We start from the raw sequence: 6,622 nt of genomic DNA on the forward strand, positions 1-6,622 counted from the left end.
TACCGCTGTTGTTGTTTTTTTCACCTTGTTTTCCTGTCATTGTTTGTCACTAATATCCTGTTGATTTTGTCGTGTGTGTACAGTATATGTGTTTCTCTGTGCATGTGTTCAGTACGTTTTTGGGCCTACAGAGATAAGAGTGTGTGTGTGTGTGTGTGTGTGGGTACTGGCTTAATGCCATGTGCCGTTATCTCTCATCCCCTCCAGAACCGGAAGAGAAGAGCTGAGCCACAGTATACAGGTGGGTTAAAGTGTGTCATACGCCAACACACACACACACACACATACACGCATATCAGATTCAAACCTTTCCTACTATAAAACCTTCAGAATATTTTGTGTTCAAACCAAGAGTTGACACAGTTGCGCATCTGAACTACTGGAATTATGGAAATGTGCATCTTCCATGTTATGTAAATAGTTTAATGCAAAATGCTTGTGATAGAGTAGAAAGCATTCTGATGCATCTAGGAGCAATAGAGAATATGAAAAGCCACTAATTGAAGTGAATGTTATGCTTAACTATTCATCTGTTTACTCAGTATTAAGCACCCTTTTCATTCTAAAGTTAATAATGTAAGAATTTAGTTTTTATTCAATGGGATGTCAGATTTTGGTTCACAGTATAGTGGAAAAACCTATAGGAACACATAGGAAGGTCATTTTAATAGCACAATTGAACTGTGAAATCACATGATACACATATAGGCTAGACCCGTAGTTCCGGCACATGTGTGTTTACCACGTGTGTTTCAGATCGTCGCTCTCCGCCTACCCATGCCGTTCCCGTGTCTCGTTGCCTGTGTCGAGTAACGTTATGTGTGTGTGAACTTTCCCAATGTCGTGTGTAGGCAGAGCCCCTATCAGCCCCTCATAGGCTTACAGTATTACACCTGGAGGCGACAAACAAGTGTGTGTGTGTGTGTGTGAACTTTCCCAATGTTGTGTGTAGACAGAGCCCTTATCACTAATGGGCCAACTACATCTGGAGGTGACAAAAAGTGTTGTGTGTGTGTGCGTGCGCACATGTCTGTGTGTGTGTGTGTGTGTGTGCAAGCGATAAACAAAAAATATAAAGTATTAGGTTCAAGAGTGATTTATTAGTATATGTGTGATTAAAAACAAAACAAACAAAAAGCCTGAAGATTCAGATGTATACTGTGTATTATTGTGAGTGTATGATCACTGATAAAGTTTTTCATTAATATGCAAGTCTGACTGCTCCTTAGTCCTACAATCAGTGATATTTGAGGTAAACGGCATATGGTGACTAATTAAAAAATACATACTGCAGAAAGTTGTGTGTGCACACACACAGCAAAATGGATGAATAACTCTTAATGACCCACTTAATGATTGTAGATCAAACCCTCTATTTATGTGTGTTTCTGCTGGGTGGGCTAAATAGGTTGTTGGTTTCGTCACTAGTGTAGATGAGCCTTTGATAACCTGAAATGTCTTTTGTTCTTGAGTCGCTAAAAATGTCTCTCATGTGCACATGACTGAAAATGCAGTTCAAAGCTCCTGTGGACTATTCGATTATGAAGATTGTTTTGACAAGCAAAGAAGAAAAATGTTTGTATGTCCTACAATATTATCCCCAGGTCATATATTGCTGTGATTGGTTAGATGATGTGCTTATAAGTGGAATAGATTAAGACATCAGTGTTGATTGAACTACCCAATTCAATTTATTTGGATTTTCGACAACAGGATGTTTTGAATTTGCCTAAACATTTTCCTTCGGTTCTTCTATTGAAAACATGTTTATGTGCCTTTATCAGTTCTTCAGATTGAACGTAGATATATGTGCCACACTGGTGTTGCACAAGGTTGCATGAGAGTTCATAAACACACAAACGCTGTCATCGATGATGAGCCTGTTTCAAATCAGCACTTTCCCCCCATCGACTGCACAGATTCAGTCACTTAAGATGTTTAATGACACGTACCTCGGCTGCCCAGTCAGCCTATATGGAAGAATGAAAAATGTTCTTTTGTTGAATTAGATTTCATTTGGGGCCGCGATTGATTGCATCCCTAAGGCCCACAATTTATTACCTTATAAGCTCTCCACACATGTTGACTAAACTAAATACAAGTAGCCAAATACATTTATGTGGAAATGAATGTCAGTAAAAGTTACATCAATCTAAAATTCAGTCTCCATTTTACATTTTAAGCATGAGATGTTTGCACTTTCTTTTATGCTTTTAACCATTAATACTGGCTCTGTATGTATAAAGGTACAAAGGTATATATATATACATACTTTATTGTAGATTCTCACTGAAGGCATCAAAACTATGAATGAATGCAAAGTTATTTGGCCCACAGATGAATATTTGTCAAGCTATGGCTTGCTGAATATAGTATTAAATAAAAAAAAAAGCACATTTAAGTACATAATTCCACATGTGTTCATTAATAGTTTTGATGAATCTACAATGTAAATAGTCATGAAAATAAAGGAAACGCATTGAATGACAAGGTGTGTCCAAACTTTTGGCCTGCACTGTATATACCTCTGGGCGACAAATATATATGTGTGTGTGTGTGTGTGTGTGTGTGTGTGTGTGTGTGTGTGATATGTATGTATATATAAGAGATGTGAAATTTCTAGTGCTATAGGTAGGGAATTTCAGGGGAACAACCAGGTCTATGTATGGTCAAAAAACAAAATTGCAAATTTAACAATCACTAACAAGTCAACATTTGTGGGCATATATATACAGTGGTTAAAGTTGGATTTGGCAGGTGTGGGAACCCTAAAATCCAGTGTCGGTGCAATGGGGAAAATTAACTCACCGTTGGACAACATGTTGAGTATCGTGGTGTAGCAATACTTTTTGGTCAAGAATTGCTAGCTTCTTGGTCACCTCTGTACACACGAAAAATTAACTCATTTATTTAAACAATATCGTCGCGCTATATCATTGGTATGAAAGAATATATTTATTTGGAACTTCTTTTGCCAGTAATGCAGCTCAGTCTTTTTCATAATGAAAGCTTTCAAGATATTTTTTTTCTTGGACGATTTTCCTGGAGTTTATTGCTTGTGTTTTGTATGTGAATGCATCTATTACGCAAGCCTATCTAATGAGCAAATTAAAATATAATTAAAATAAACTGCCACAAATGTGTAAGCACCATTTTTTTTTCTGTAATCGGATGAACCTTTGATGAAAATGTTCTAGGTGGATGATATTTGACACTCTGGGGTACACAGTACGGTTCTGGTAAAACACAGTTCCGCAGTCTTGCTATGACAATATGTGGTCGCGGTGCATGCTGTCTCTCTCGGGCGCCTGCTCTCTCTCGCTCTGTGTTGTGTTGGAGTGAGTGTTTCAGTATGACTTGCGCCCCTTTTGACGGCAGAGAATTGTTCTTTGCTTGTTCGCCTGACCGAGCATGCGCTGTTTCCACCATAGAGGTTAGGCTACAGTGTACAAGCAACAATGTCCATCTATTTTTTTTCTTAAAATACTTTCTGGCTGCTTAAACCTCCACATCTTCTCCACAAGTTCACGGCCATGAAGCCTCAGAGACTTCTGAAGAATTCTGTGGAATTAAAACTGTTTGTCGCATCAGTAGTACATTTTTCTCAGGTGGTGGTATCTTGTAAATGCAAAATACACACAGACAAACACATGCATATATATATATATATATATATATATATATATATATATGTATTATATATATTTGATGAGGTGAAAACTTCTTTTACCTTTTTCTTTGAAGTTGTGGGACGTCAGATGTTGTCCTGTAGGGCAATGCTATTTCATAGAAGTCTGTCTATGCCAATGTTCAGAATGTAAAACCATTCATTTCAGAAAGGAGGCCTGGTCCTACGGTTACTGCATGTAGTTTCTTTGTACTGATATCCATGCTGTGTGCAGTATAGTAGCAGTTGCAGTTAACAGTCAGCCATTTTCTTCTGACTTGACTATGTCAGTAACATGAAGTAGTTGATATCGCTGAATGACCTTTTTTTTTAAATGAAATGTGCACAATTCCTTTTATCAAAACATAAGCGACTTAATGGTTGTTTTATCACAAACAGATTGGTGGCATTGCTGTTGAAGCTTGTGTAAACAAAGCTTTGTTTATTGAAATCACATAGTGGGGGTGTTAAACCAATTTGCTAGAGCAAGTAATTTGGAGAATAATACTGTAAAATGTATATAACACTGTGACCTGAAAGACCATCATGTGCAAATATATTGTGCTTGAATGATGCATGTTCACTTTTGTGAAGATTTAATGGGGATTTTTTTTCTAATTATATGTGAAAGAGTATATGTTTTTGATGTTGTTGATGTAATGTACGCAACTGAAAATCTATTTTCCAGTGTAGTTGCGTTTCATCTTTTCTTCACCCAGGTCTCTGCACTGCCCAGAATGGCCTACATTCATGTTTTGTATGCTAAAGGCACATTGCATTTTGTCAGTTGACTACAAAAGGTCTTGCTTCATTTGAATCTGTTGACCCTCTGTGTTAACTGTAAAGAACATAGTAGTCTTAGATGAACCTTTATGCGGGTTAGGAATAGCTGGTATAGTTTTTGTGACAGGTTGTTTAGTCTTAGTCAAAAATGGACTTGCTGTCTCTGAGATGTTAAGGTGTCAAAAATGGTTTGTGTTAGACAAAATGTTGCAAAAAACATAATAACTGTAACCATTTGTGCGCTTACTGAAAAGACTCTCTGTTATTAGACATCATTGTAACAGTGTCATTTAGTTTCATATTGAGCATCCACACTCTTAAAAAGAAAGTGTTGAAAATAACACAACACAATAACACACCTGTCAGTTTTTGTGACAGGTTGTTTAGTCTTAGTCAAAAATAGTCAAATATGGACTCTTAAAATTAAAGTGTTGAAAATAACACAACTTGTGTTGTTTTTAACACATCTCTATGTCCAGATTGGGACAACACAATTTGTGTTGTTTCTAACACATTGATTTTAAGTGTGTATGCAACATTTCTTGCAAGATAACAATGACAGACAACAAAATGACACCAGATTCATCAAGAATACCAGATGTGAGCCCTTTCTTTGACATCAGGTTCCCCCTGCTCGTTCACTTCCCCATCCCCCTATCTCCCACTCTTCCTCCATCTGAGTGCACATCTCTCTCCCTCCATCTCTCTACCTTACCTCTTCACTCCCTCGTCTTTAAGGTGGTAATACTTAGTGCGACGTTTTGCTTGTTGTTACTGTTAATGTTACTGACCGATATTGTTTAGGCATTGACTGGTCGATATTGTTAAGTCATCAGCAATCAACGCAATAATGCAATGAATCATTGAATCAGAACATTTAAGGACTTACTGGCAACATTGCTAAACATGTTGCCCCATACCTCATCACCTTTAGGGGTTCTGTGTTCACTGCTGTATGTTCAAACCATCCTGATGTCAGAGGATGTTGGAGTGAATTGAGTATCAGCCCCCTTCCTCCTCCTCTCTCTCTCTCTCTCTTTCTCTCTCTCTCTCTCTTCCTCTGCCGAAGTGAAACTGGGCTCTTGGCGGCGCACAGTCATGCCTGTCTCTCAGTCTTACTGGGTCAAAAACACTGACATTCATCCTCTGCCCCTGTTATCAGCGGCCTCATCGCCAGTGGCCCCAGCGCCAGCTTTCACTACCACAAACGCCCCCTCCTGCCCGGGCCAAGGTTCAGCACCCAATCCCCAGCGTCATCTCCTTTATGTCTCCAAGGCAAACAAACCCTCAAACATTTCAGTCTTCATCACCACAATCTTCCCATGTGACTTATCGCTCTCACCATCTAGTCCTACTACATCATGGTTATGTTGTTATTGCAGTAGTACTAGCTTTCATCGTTCTTATCACTGACGAAATTATTGTTGTCATTGTCATTACTGACATTGCTGACATTGTTATTAATGATGTTACCATTACAATAATTTGCAGTTGCTGTAATTATGGATTATTGTGATTCATTCATTTTTTTTTGTATTCCTTTTGAAATAATTTCATGGTATGATTATTTAGTCATCAAACCTTTGAGAGAAAAGATGCTTCAGTGAAATTGCTCTGCTTTTGGGATGTGTGACCAAAGTGAGACACAGTGCACGCATGTTCTTATGTCTCGAGTCTTGAATGAAAAAAGCATTAAGCGCCTGCTGAGAAGGTGAAGAGGAAAGAGGTGGATGAGAGCAGGCGATTACTCAGAGTGAAAAATGTCAGTGAGGTCTGGGTCGGAGCAATGTGTGTGTATATGTTTGTGTGTGTGTGTGTTGTGTGTGTGTGTGTTGTGCGTGTGTGTGTTGTGCGCGTGTGTGTGTTGTGCATGAGTTTATGTGCCCTTTGCCTTTTGCGACGTTCTTCTCTTCATTTCATTTTCCAGAATCACAATGACAAAGTGTTTGAGAGATCACAAAGGCAGAGAGATACCGTCAGCGCCAACAAACCAACCAACAACCCTCACCGCCTCTGCTAAGTCTACCTCTACCTCTCTTGTTCACACACACACACACACACACACACACACACACACACACACACACACACACACACACACACACCACACACACACCGCACACACGCACGCTGTCTCTTTCTCTCTCTCTCATACAGAGCCTCATACCTTGT

The sequence above is a fragment of the Alosa alosa genome, chromosome 24, assembly GCF_017589495.1.
Source record: "Alosa alosa isolate M-15738 ecotype Scorff River chromosome 24, AALO_Geno_1.1, whole genome shotgun sequence".
Lineage (NCBI taxonomy): Eukaryota > Metazoa > Chordata > Actinopteri > Clupeiformes > Clupeidae > Alosa > Alosa alosa.